The following is a 15018-nucleotide window of genomic DNA, read 5'->3' as shown; positions in this document are numbered from 1 at the left end:
CTTTAATCCCAAAATTATCAATAAAATGATTTCCAAATAATATACTAATCTTGTAACATACTAATAAAATCATTCTGACTACCAATTTATTACTCATATAATAAATTCTACCCTATCTCTCCACTTGTCATCCTATCAAGTTGCATGAGTGAAGGCAACCCAAAAGGACCATGCTCATAATCAAATCAAGTACATGCCAAAAATAGTTATGGGCTGTGACAACCCGAAATTTCCATTCTGAACAAACCATATCAAGACAATAGAGCATAGAACAGTTTCAGTGAAATTCCAGACTTCGGGTATAAGTTTGGCAGTTTTTCAGGATTTACACTTAAGGAGATATCTGGAGAGTGGTTGCACTAGGGTTTTGTGCAACACCGTTATTCCGACACTCTGTTATATGAGAAATCATTTCAGGAATAAAAATATTTTCTGCCAAAAATATCTCAGGACTATAAATAGAATTCTGAACCAAATTCATTCATTATTCGCATTTCCAACTAGAGAAAAGCCATTTTCTCTCTCACGGATCTTCGGGTTTTTATCCCAAATCGTGAGTACCTCTTTCTAGTAGTGTTAGAAAGCTTAATATGTGTGTATAACATGATTTAGAAGGCTAAATCACTAGATTTAGGAGTTTACTCCACAAGGTGTTCTTGGGCGGTAAACTCCCGAAACAAAGCCTAGACCGACCCTTGTGTTATGCTACCGCCTTAGACTCATTTATAAGTGTGTTAGGGACATGAAATCAAGCAAGAACCACCCAAGTTTGGGAGTTCATGGCCCAAGAGTTTCTTAGGCCGTAAACTCCAAAATCATACTCAAAATGGTGCTTTCAAGGCACCTAAGTCCTTAGGCTTTTACCTAGACTTGTTCCCAATAAATCAAGGGCTTTAAACACATCAACATCACCTTCCAAAGTGAGTTTACGGCCAAGACATGGTTCTTAGGCCGTAAACTCATTAAAAGGGCACCAAAGTGTGTCAAATGCCTTCATATGCTTTAGGTAAAAGTCTAGAACCTATCCTTCATATACAAGAGACTTGAAAACAACAAAAACACCATTCCAAGGGAGTTTACGGCCGTAAACTCCAAAGGAAATGGTTTTGGGGCCGTAAACTCCTCTAGGGAGTGTTTCTAGGCCTTAAACCCTTCCAAGGACTTAACCACCAAGTTGGAATAATTCTAGGAATCATTTGGAACTTCAAAACACACAATACACCCATGGTTGGGAGTTTACGGCCGTAAACTCAAGAGTTTACAACCGTAAACTCCATGTGTGTTAGTATATGAGGAGTAAACTCATATATGGGGTCCTTTGGAACCCTAAACACAAGTGCCTTGTCCCACAATAGCTTAGATGCAATCCTTAGGGCTTAAAACACTTATATAAAGTGTTTATTATGTCTAGGATGTCTTAACATTATCAATTAGTAATTTGAGACTAATTGAGTGCATAAATGTGTGATTATATGTTCATTAGGATCGTAGTGTGTGTACAAGTCCTCGCTTGACACCTAGCAATCCTATACCGTTCAGTTCATCCCAATCACCAACTACAGGTGAGTTTATACCCCTTAATCAATGTTTTAAATGATTTTAAATGCTTTAATGGGCGGGGGGGGGGGGGGGGGGAGAATACAAGTAGAAAACAATATGTTATTAAATCAATCTTATGTATTTTATAACTGTGTTTTCACTCAGTAGATTTCACATATTTCAAAAGGTGTCACATGAAATGGTTTTCTATCTTAAAATACCTTGATAACAAAAGTATTAGTTTTGAAATGTTTATTAAAATGACATCAAGTCACTTTTAATTATTGTTCAAAACTCCTAGATATCTTGCAAAACCATTATTTTACCTTCTTGAATCAAACTATACTTATGCGCATATGTTCATTTATATGTTAGAGATTATAGTTTTCACCCTTCATTTAGTTTCCAATACTCTTGGGTACCAAGGGGCATAAATCTACTTGAACAACCAATTACTTTCCATTTAATTATCATAGGGATAGTTAGAAGAAACAAACATTTATTCCTATTACAAAGAATCACACAAGAGTCAGTTCATTCATGAGTCTATACCAATACCTTACATGATACATGAGTACACTTACTTAGGATTACATGATACATGAATATGTTTACATATACTTACCTGTTACATGAACACACTTACATGAATACCATACAGGAACACTATTACTTAGGTGCATTATCCTGTATTTACTTACCTGGATACTTGTACTTAGAACTACGAGGATGATTTATTAGTACTTACTGTGTAAATTATCTTTCCTATCTCAGTTCAATGGGATAATTCGGCGGGACTTACCATTCCGAACCCCACTGATTAGCACCAGTGGTCGATGAACGTCTACGGATGTCTAAGGTTGTCACTTATTTAGTAGTCAGTGACGGGACTAACCATCCCTCTGTCCACTGTTGCAACAGTGGATGAGATGTGAATCTTCGGAGGATCATTAGGTTAGCGATCTGTATTAAGAGATCGATATCGGGACTAACCCTCCCTCCACCCTGCTGCCGCTACAGAGGATGAGGGGACACTCTTCGGATGTCCATAGGGTCTATCTTTCGCTTCGGCGATGTCGTGTTTGTCCTGGTAACCCAAGATAATAACACTTACATGATTATATTTTCCTGTTTACTTTATTTTGTTATACTTTCACATAAACGAGGAGTTAGACTAAGTACTCTAGTACTAGTCAAGAGAAAGGAAAAGCTATCATATTACTTTCAAAACATTCGGGTCTTGGTAGAAGACTACCTAGTCATTACAAAACATGCGGGTCTTGGTAGAAGACTACTTAGTCATAACAAAACATTCGTGTCTTGGTAGAAGACTACTTAGTCATAACAAAACATTCGGGTCTTGGTAGAAGACTACATAGTCATAACAAAACATTCGGGTCTTGGTAGAAGACTATCATATCATTTTCCTATGTTACTTTATTTTGTGATATATTCACATAAACGATGAGTTAGACTAAGTACTCTTAGTACTAGTCGATAGAAAGATAAAACTATCATTTTACTTACAGAACATTAGGGTCTTGGTAGAAGACTATCATATCATTTTCCTATGTTACTTTATTTTGTGATATATTCACATAAACGATGAGTTAGACTAAGTACTCTTAGTACTAGTCGATAGAAAGGAAAAACTATCATTTTACTTACAGAACATTAGGGTCTTGGTAGAAGACTATCATATCATTTTCCTATGTTACTTTATGTTGTGATATATTCACATAAACGATGAGTTAGACTAAGTACTCTAAGTACTAGTCGATAGAAAGGAAAAACTATCATTTTACTTACAAAACGTTTAGGTCTTGGTAGAAGACTATCATATCATTTTCCTATGTTACTTTATTTTGTGATATATTCACATAAACGATGAGTTAGACTAAGTACTCTTATTACTAGTCAATAGAAAGGAAAACCTATCATTTTACTGGTCATAACAAAACATTCGGGTCTTAGTAGAAGACCACATTTCATACTTATATCAACTGTTCTATTTAAGGATTTATACGACATTCTTAACAAAATTCCAAAACAGGACAATAACACATAAATACTTATGAATTCACCAACTTTAAAGCTGATACTCGCTTTCAAAATAACTTGTATTCTCAGGTCATCAGTTAGACATGTGCGATGGCCATGTTACCGGAGAAGATAGAGCACAGACAAGACTCGCCTTATTTTGATTATTCATTTTATTATCGCATTATGAAAGAACACACATGTATTAAAACTATACTTATAATGCAATGGATGATGTTGTTGCTTGTTTATTATGTTACACTGTTGTGATACTGTACATGACGTCCTCCACCCCTGAACGTTTCCGCCGTTCGTGGTTTTGGGGTGTGACAGATTGGTATCAGAGCATTGTTTATAGTGAATTAAGTATATCAACCCATAAAAGATATACTAACTATAAATACATGGGATTAAAACACTCTGTCTAAGAGAATATACTTTTAGGTAATAAAATATTTAACAAAGTATATGTGCCTGCATTCATACTAAAATCAGTGTCACAATGACAAGAACAAAAGTATTACGATTGTTGAATATCACAGGTAAGCTCGGGGATGTATGGTCAGTCTTGGGAGTGGCATAGCCTGATCAACTATGCTGTTCCAAAGATTGATTAGCACATGCCCAAGAATGGTTATGATATGGCAACAAGTCTAAAAACTTACCAACATCACCACAATGAGAACATTATAACAGAACCTAAGTCTAAAATACCATAGGAGTGTTTTGTGTTACTATAAGTACTTTATACTTGAGAACTAAAATGGAATCTTCATTCCTAAGTTGATAATTGCTAAGTGGATACGCTAAATTTATATGTAACTAGGATGTTATAGACTTAGAATCGGTGAAATTTTTGCTTTACCCTTATTCCTTGTGAATTTGGAGTTGAGGTCACTTATTCGAAGGCCTATCCTGTGTTGATTACATATAACTGGTATGAACTTTACAAATAGCGATGGAACTAATGAAGATTTCCTAAATAATTATCTAGATAGTTCGTCTAATAATTATTTTCTTACCCCAAATTCTCGCGTAGATAACATGGCTGGATTCCATCCCCACGACAACCTGTTCCTTCCGAACGCGGTTATTACTGGATGGTTTGGAGAAGAACCAGATAATGATCATCCAATCCCTCTGAATGATCACCATGTTGAATAACTTTCAGACGATGCCATCTCTGAACCCGAGGTTGAGAACCTACCTCAGGCAACTCCCTTTCCGATTCCTAACCCTCGTCCGACTTTTCATGGCCCGACGCCGGAGTGGGTGGAATGTTTGGAAACATGGAGCCAAGGACAAGATCAGCCCATGCCATTTAATGGTGACCGAAGATTCTATGACCTGAGCAATGGGGGCTCAGCAGACAGAATCATGACAATTCTGATCCGAAGAGTTGCCCAAAACGAAATTCAGGGCAGGACAGCTCTACAATGTATCGCAGAAGTCGATACAAATGGAGGAATGCATATGCTTCGCAGCAGTCGCCTTGAACATGCTCGTGAGAGGTCTGAAAGAGACCATGAAACCCTGCTGTAAGCACTGGCTGAATCACGAGCCGAAGTCATGGAACTTCGAGTACGCCAGAGAGTATACGAAAGACACCTACTTGATGTAGAATGCCAACTGGCTGAACTGAGAGTTCACCAGAGGGATGACCGTCGCTAGTAGTAGATACTTTACTTTATTTTTCCTAGTTAGAAAGGAATCGTCTTTCTGTCTATGACCGATGTGGTATTTTCTATGAAACTATCTTGTACTGTAAGTACATTAGTTAGGTCTTTATACTGTCAGGAACTATCCCCTCTGGATATGATGTAAGACCTTTTACAAGGTCATTTTCCCGAATCTGTACGTCATGAATATCAAAGATATTGACAGTCGGCTAACTTCTGTGTCGTTCCTTATTCGAATACTCTTATCATACTTTCATTAGAGTCTATTTAAAACATGCTCTAGTCAAGTCATTGGACTATAGCAATTTGACTCCGAAGACATCTCCGAGTCTCTTTTAATGGTTGGATCACGTTATTCGCCAACCATTGATACTTCGGCTAGAACGACAAACATCTTGAGACCATTGCATGAACTTACTTCCGATCTTTGCTAGGACCGCCTCATAGGGATGTAGGTAAAACCTTCGTGAACATACTTCCATTCCATACTAGGACTGCATCATAGGGATGTAGGTCGAACCTTAGAGAACATACTTCTATTCTTTTCATGAGCGATCGAACTACGTCTAGGTTCAACCATTCTCGCTCACAAATTCATTTTCTTTCGGTGTAACAGAATCATGTCACCCAAGAAGAATGATCAACCAATCAACCAAACACCAACTCTTCAGATTGATGCAGCTACCTTCCAAGTTGTAGTCTCGGCTGCCGTGTCAGCCATTCTAAACCATCTGAACGCTAACAACACAAGTGTTAGCGGAATTGTTAACAACTATTCCCATCCAAGTAACAATCCAGTACCGCAACGAGCATCAAACTACCACGATACCCCGAGTGCCGAGACTAAGAGTAACAGCCGGAAGTTTTGGGCCAAAAGGAAGAACAAATCGCTTCGAAGGGCGAATAAGAACACAGCTATGACATCTGCACCTCCTACTACCATTCCTTAGGGTGTCCCAATTGTCCCTACACCAGCCAAAATTTATGCTGGAAGTCTCCCAAAATGCATTAAATGCAGTTTTCACCACCATGGACCTTGTAAGGAGATGCAGTGCTCACACTGCAACAGGAAGGGGCATATAGCCTGTTTCTGCAGGATGCCAACAGCTCAGGACGCTCAAGTGCCAAACACCAGTGGGAACCAGGTTTGCTACGGTTGTGGCAAAGTAGGTCATTACAAAAGGAACTGCCCAGAGGCAGCAAATGCTGGCACACACGGCAGTATGCTACCGACCACCGCCGCAGGAGAGTCTACTCCGGACCCCCGTTAATGTGATTTAGGCGTTTCGTTGTAACAGACTTAAGAACCATCCCAAAACTAGTGCAACCAAAGTCTTATCTTTTGCGGGATCCCGTCCGTTTAGGGATGCTCGAGTTGCGTATACTTGTCTTTTGTAGTATACCTTGTTCGCAGCAATAGTCTTGTAGTAAATCCTAAGTACGTAACTCTGTTAATGGTTGCACTGTTGTGTTTTGTCTGTAACGCCTTATGTTCAAATATAATGTCTTTAGTTTCCATATGTTTCCGACTTTATCATACGACTCGAGTAAATTTGATCCTCGAAATACCAGCTTCATAAGTACATCTCTTTCTCAGAAATCGTCTTTTAGCAAAGCCGTTATATCAGAACACCGAAGTCCTCATACAAGGAGTACCTTATAGTTCTTTTCCTTTCCGAAGGAATCCCCACTGTATTACTCGTGCAGTACGTCAAGCTCAATTCCAGGATTCATACGGTTAATCTATCACTGAAGAATGTATAGATCAGAGTGATATATAATCAATGTTCTATAGGTTTAGAATTGATGATTCCACTTTAACTTCTTTTCCCTCGATGGGATGTGAGATTAAGGAAGAATCAGTTATTCGACTACCTTTTCAGTCTTAATTATATACGACTCGTATACACGAAATTGTGATCATTGAATCACGTATGAATTCTAATATGAACTTCAGGACGGAGACTGTCCAGGAGTACGAGTAATTGCATTGGCATAGGAACAAACTTAGAACCAATATGACTCTTATAACCAGATCGCCTTACAGTCTAAACACCTACGGAAGATACAAGAACAGCCCGGACAACACCGCGGACTACTCAACAATAGAATTAGAAGACCAGGCTTCTCACGCTTGAGAGCTCCGGTCTTATTATTACCAGAAGTCGACGAAGTGCATTTTATGTACCTCGACGACCGGCGACTTCATTAAGATTTCCTTTAGAAATCGTTGTCTCTACCTCGCATAAACGAACTGATTGAACAACCACAGGGAAAGTATTACTTTCAGAAATGGACCTGAGATCCGAATATCACCAGTTTGAGTGTTAGGGAAGGATGTCCTAAAGACTACCCTCCGAACTCGATACAAACACTTCGAGTCCTTAGTGATACCCCTCGGATAGGAACAATACGCCCATAGTATTCATGAGCTAAATGAGTGGAGTACGCCTTTCTTAATGGGATCAGTTCGTCATTTCTCCATGTAATGGCTTACTTATCTACCCTCGTAGTAAGAAAGAACCCATAGAAACATTACCCTCGGAGATACTTTTCGCAAAGTTCTCTAATCAAGAGTTTTGGAATTTAGAGTCAAATTTCCTGAGACACAATATTAGTGTTGTGGAAATTCTTGAGTACTCTGTCAAATTATCCAAAACCGTTGGGAATTTGTCGGCACCGTAGTCACCGACGGAAAATTCGCCAAATTCTAGGTCTTACAGACCTACTATCATAGTCCATTCGGAACTCCCCACAAATTTCAGGTACCCTTTCGACTTTGACCCAACAAGGGATGGCCCTTGACTGGGAAGTAAGCGAGAGAAAGAACATTTGGAATTCCAAGTGAGAGACCAAATTCTTTAGGAAACCTCACTCTGGGAACGGCTTAATACGCTTCGTAAAGCGTGGAAAGCTAAAATCCAATATAGTTAGGACCTCCGAGATTCTTTCCAGAATCGGTCCTGCATTTCACAAACTAGACCTACTCCACGAACTCAGTAACGTACATTTTCCCCTTCACGTCTCGAACTTGAAACAGTATCCTTCCGTTAGGACTTTCGTAATCCCTCTCGACGAGATCGAGATTTACGAGACCCTTGCCTTCGTATTAGAACCGTAGTGAACCTCTACCGAGAGGTCAAGTGGACGAAGCAACGCCGTCGCCCGTTAGTGAAGGTTCGTTGGGATACCAACTGAGAACCCGATTTCACTTGGGAGTGCGAGAGCAAATCGATTAGGAAGTTCACATAACGACTCGATCATTCGTACATACTTACTTGTCTAAATTCTAATTTTGGGACGAAATTCCCTTTAACAGGGGGATGATGTGACAACCCGAAATTTCCATTCTGAACAAACCATATCAAGACAATAGAGCATAGAACAGTTTTAGTGAAATTCCAGACTTCGGGTATAAGTTTGGCAATTTTTCAGGATTTACACTTAAGGAGATATCAGGAGAGTGGTTGCACTAGGGTTTTGTGCAACATTGTTATTCCTGTTATATGAGAAATCATTTCAGGAATAAAAATATTTTCTGCCAAAAATATCTCAGGACTATAAATAGAATTCTGAACCAAATTCATTCATTATTCGCATTTCCAACTAGAGAAAAGCCATTTTCTCTCTCACGGATCTTCGGGTTTTTATCCCAAATCGTGAGTACCTCTTTCTAGTAGTGTTAGAAAGCTTAATATGTGTGTATAACATGATTTAGAAGGCTAAATCACTAGATTTAGGAGTTTACTCCACAAGGTGTTCTTGGGCGGTAAACTCCCGAAACAAAGCCTAGACCGACCCTTGTGTTATGCTACCGCCTTAGACTCATTTATAAGTGTGTTAGGGACATGAAATCAAGCAAGAACCACCCAAGTTTGGGAGTTCATGGCCCAAGAGTTTCTTAGGCCGTAAACTCCAAAATCATACTCAAAATGGTGCTTTCAAGGCACCTAAGTCCTTAGGCTTTTACCTAGACTTGTTCCCAATAAATCAAGGGCTTTAAACACATCAACATCACCTTCCAAAGTGAGTTTACGGCCAAGACATGGTTCTTAGGCCGTAAACTCATTAAAAGGGCACCAAAGTGTGTCAAATGCCTTCATATGCTTTAGGTAAAAGTCTAGAACCTATCCTTCATATACAAGAGACTTGAAAACAACAAAAACACCATTCCAAGGGAGTTTACGGCCGTAAACTCCAAAGGAAATGGTTTTGGGGCCGTAAACTCCTCTAGGGAGTGTTTCTAGGCCTTAAACCCTTCCAAGGACTTAACCACCAAGTTGGAATAATTCTAGGAATCATTTGGAACTTCAAAACACACAATACACCCATGGTTGGGAGTTTACGGCCGTAAACTCAAGAGTTTACAACCGTAAACTCCATGTGTGTTAGTATATGAGGAGTAAACTCATATATGGGGTCCTTTGGAACCCTAAACACAAGTGCCTTGTCCCACAATAGCTTAGATGCAATCCTTAGGGCTTAAAACACTTATATAAAGTGTTTATTATGTCTAGGATGTCTTAACATTATCAATTAGTAATTTGAGACTAATTGAGTGCATAAATGTGTGATTATATGTTCATTAGGATCGTAGTGTGTGTACAAGTCCTCGCTTGACACCTAGCAATCCTATACCGTTCAGTTCATCCCAATCACCAACTACAGGTGAGTTTATACCCCTTAATCAATGTTTTAAATGATTTTAAATGCTTTAATGGGCGGGGGGGGGGGGGGAGAATACAAGTAGAAAACAATATGTTATTAAATCAATCTTATGTATTTTATAACTGTGTTTTCACTCAGTAGATTTCACATATTTCAAAAGGTGTCACATGAAATGGTTTTCTATCTTAAAATACCTTGATAACAAAAGTATTAGTTTTGAAATGTTTATTAAAATGACATCAAGTCACTTTTAATTATTGTTCAAAACTCCTAGATATCTTGCAAAACCATTATTTTACCTTCTTGAATCAAACTATACTTATGCGCATATGTTCATTTATATGTTAGAGATTATAGTTTTCACCCTTCATTTAGTTTCCAATACTCTTGGGTACCAAGGGGCATAAATCTACTTGAACAACCAATTACTTTCCATTTAATTATCATAGGGATAGTTAGAAGAAACAAACATTTATTCCTATTACAAAGAATCACACAAGAGTCAGTTCATTCATGAGTCTATACCAATACCTTACATGATACATGAGTACACTTACTTAGGATTACATGATACATGAATATGTTTACATATACTTACCTGTTACATGAACACACTTACATGAATACCATACAGGAACACTATTACTTAGGTGCATTATCCTGTATTTACTTACCTGGATACTTGTACTTAGAACTACGAGGATGATTTATTAGTACTTACTGTGTAAATTATCTTTCCTATCTCAGTTCAATGGGATAATTCGGCGGGACTTACCATTCCGAACCCCACTGATTAGCACCAGTGGTCGATGAACGTCTACGGATGTCTAAGGTTGTCACTTATTTAGTAGTTAGTGATGGGACTAACCATCCCTCTGTCCACTGTTGCAACAGTGGATGAGATGTGAATCTTCGGAGGATCATTAGGTTAGCGATCTATATTAAGAGATCGATATCGGGACTAACCCTCCCTCCACCCTACTGCCGCTACAGAGGATGAGGGGACACTCTTCGGATGTCCATAGGGTCTATCTTTCGCTTCGGCGATGTCGTGTTTATCCTGGTAACCCAAGATAATAACACTTACATGATTATATTTTCCTGTTTAGTTTATTTATTGATACTTTCACATAAACGAGGAGTTAGACTAAGTACTCTAGTACTAGTCAAGAGAAAGGAAAAGCTATCAAATTACTTATAAAACATTCGGGTCTTGGTAGAAGACTACCTAGTCATTACAAAACATTCGGTTCTTGGTAGAAGACTACTTAGTCATAACAAAACATTCGGGACTTGGTAGAAGACTACTTAGTCATAACAAAACATTTGGGTCTTGGTAGAAGACTACATAGTCATAACAAAACATTCGGGTCTTGGTAGAAGACTATCATATCATTTTCCTATGTTACTTTATTTTGTGATATATTCACATAAACGATGAGTTAGACTAAGTATCCTTAGTACTAGTCGATACAAAGGAAAAACTATCATTTTACTTACAGAACATTAGGGTCTTGATAGAAGACTATCATATCATTTTCCTATTTTACTTCATTTTGTGAGATACTCACATAACGATGAGTTAGACTAAGTACTCTTAGTACTAGTCGATAGAAAGGAAAAACTATCATTTTACTTACAAAACGTTTAGGTCTTGGTAGAAGACTATCATATCATTTTCCTATGTTACTTTATTTTGTGATATATTCACATAAACGATGAGTTAGACTAAGTACTCTAAGTACTAGTCGATAGAAAGGAAAAACTATCATTTTACTTACAAAACGTTTAGGTCTTGGTAGAAGACTATCATATCATTTTCCTATGTTACTTTATTTTGTGATATATTCACATAAACGATGAGTTAGACTAAGTACTCTTAGTACTAGTCAATAGAAAGGAAAACCTATCATTTTACTGGTCATAACAAAACATTCGGGTCTTGGTAGAAGACCAAATTTCATACTTATATCAATTGTTCTATTTAAGGATTTATACGACATTCTTAACAACATTCCAAAACTGGACAATAACACATAAATACTTATGAATTCACCAGCTTTAAAGCTGATACTCGCTTTCAAAATAACTTGTATTCTCAGGTCATCAGTTAGACAGGTGCGATTGCCATGTTACCGGAGAAGATGGAGCACAGACAGGACTCGCCTTATTTTGATTATTCATTTTAATTGTCATACATTATGAAAGAACACACATGTATTAAAACTCTACTTATAATGCAATGGATGATGTTGTTGCTTGTTTATTATATTACACTGTTGTGATACTGTACATGACGTCCTCCACCCCTGAACGTTTCCGCCGTTCGTGGTTTTGGGGTGTGAAATGGGCTTAGACACCTAATCCAACAGTCTCCCATTTGGATAAGTCTAATTACTATTATTGCAAGTACGGCTTCGAAATTTGATCAGTAATCGTAGCTTTCAAAAGCCACTGTCGAACTCTGATCTTATCATTAACGTGTAGTTTAGATAAGGGATCATATATTCCTCCATTCTACAAGATATCATATGGAAATGAGACATGCATTATAATCATTCTCTTTGTCCATGTTTTGTTTCCTAATTTCCGATTTATGACGACTGATTATAGACTACAATTGGACACATCAACTTAGTCAAGGTTTGACCAAGAACCTAAGTGTCATCACTAAATCATTGAGGGGCCCACATATATCGCTTTTATCCTATTAGGGTAAAAGGAACGGATAAACTTCGACTCATATGCTTGTACTATTTACTCATCAAATCACACACAATAATACGTTTTATAACATCAAGTTACTGATGTGTTTACATATAATTAATGCGCAACTGACTTGTAAACAAAAACTTATATCTCTCCGTTTTAAGAATAAAAGATATTATCGTCTCATAATTACTCGTGATAAAATCCATGAAGTGATTCAAGTGATCATGGGTTTAATCCAATACTCAAATCTTATTTAAGGAGTACTCATGAACAATGCAACAAACTTTTGCTATGTCTAAACGTTTAGACAATATACAGTCGGATTCATGACAGTCTTACCTCATTACTTACTTCCAAAGTATGATCGACTGTAGATGTTTGAATAACCTAGTTATTCGGGAAGTGAAACACAAGAATAACCTAATTCAATATGGTCTCAAAACTTTTGAATATAAATAAAACACTTTATTATTTAATCACCATATCAATTAGATCTTACTCATTGTATAACGTTTCGATCATTATTTAATCACCATATCAATTAGATCTTACTAATTGTATAACGTTTCGATCAATCAACTTGATACTTGAATTAAAACAATAGTCTTCCCATGCTCCAAGCATGCACATTCTGTTTATCTATGGTCCTTACTTTATGAAATAGATCGATTGAACACATTTCCATTGATGCTCATTTCACAATTCCAAATTCTTAAGTATAATAATTCCAAAATCTCGCCACTACTCGAATGTGTTAGAGTCTAAACTTACATGCAATGATACTTTTGTAAAGTCAATGCACCAATGTCACTTTGTTTTTTTAGGTCTTTTTATGATGATATCCAATTTGGGATTTCCTTGATCAACCCGTTTATCTTAATTACTAATCACAGTTGTCTCATAAACATCATTAACAAGATCAAGTATACAATTCAACACACAAACATCAATTCTCGTACGTAAAACCATATCATAATTTCATCATGAATGAAATCTATAAGTATATCAATCAATAAATACTCATAATCAATTAAATTTATCTGTATATCATCATATACATCATAATTAAACATTCAAGGACTTAATTCATTAAGTCATATTTCTTCACTCATGAACCCTCATCCTCATATATTAAATTTAACGTACAAGGTTCAATGACATTGTATTAAACTGAAATACAATGTCAAAACCTTGTTTCATTAATTAAACTCAAACCCCTCATCTAGGGTTTCAGTCAAAACCTTCAAGTATTGGATAAAATTTGAAATAAGAGTGTTATAAGTGATAAGTCTTACCTTGATTCATCAAATTGAAGTTTAAATCATGTTCTCCGTTCAAAAATCGACCCCTAGGGCGTAAGTATGTGTTTTTCGCACCTAGGGGTGTGTTTGGGTGTTTGGGTTTGGAATATAATGTTCACATATATTTTTTTTATGTTCTGATCATGCTCATGTCATGAACCTATCTTGTTCACGTCGTGAGTTATAGCAATTAGTGAAATACGTTGCTGATATCATTCCAACATTAGACATTTTTATCCCATCTTCAAACGCTCATATCTCCTTTGTTTCTTATCTGTTTTTAATGATCTTTATATCCATGCAAAGGTGGAAACATGATCTACATGTTTATTAAGTCGTATCTTACTGACTTAATTTATATCGTAATCTATTAGGTCAATAAGTTAGCCTAAAAGCATAAAAATACAAATTTTACCATTATGGCCAATGTTGCATTTTTCATGCATTATTTCTCTAGAACTCTCTTATATAACCACTGATAGTGACTTAAATCTTGTATTAGAAATCTTCATGAAGTTAAAACTTCATATTCTCACCTTTTTCTCATAAGTAACCAAATTGCACTTTTGGTTAGTATTGACTAATAGTCAAATCTTTCTAAATTTTCGGTTGTTACAAGTCTTCCCCCGTTTAAAGGATTTCTTCCTCGTAATCATTTCTTCATGGTCTCGGTTAAATTATCATTTAAAGATCTATAATCTCATATTATTCTCTTATTTAACCTCATAACCCATAATAACAGTATACTTTCAAATTCTTTGAATTATCAATGCAATGACCAAAATTTCTCAATTTCTTTACTCTAAATGGCTGCAATGGAAATCAATTTCTATATCTATTCTTATGCAATATTGTGGCATGTTCAATATCATTTTTTATATATATTTCCTCTAATTCTCATCTTATGTCCTCTCGTCTCTTCTCAATCTCGTCTCATTTTTCAACTCTTTTCTTATTTCAATTTCATCTACCTCTTTGGTAGTAATCAATTTTAATTGCAAGGGAAAATGGCCTTGACAATTACAAATCATTACTTCTCTTAATCATTAACATGCTTTTAGATATTGGAATTAATCAAT

Source organism: Lactuca serriola, chromosome 2 (assembly GCF_051521515.1).
Source record: "Lactuca serriola cultivar US96UC23 chromosome 2, Lser_US96UC23_V15, whole genome shotgun sequence".
Classification (NCBI taxonomy): Eukaryota; Viridiplantae; Streptophyta; class Magnoliopsida; order Asterales; family Asteraceae; genus Lactuca; species Lactuca serriola.
The sequence above is the reverse complement of the archived record's forward strand: the minus strand, read 5'-3'. Positions refer to the sequence as shown.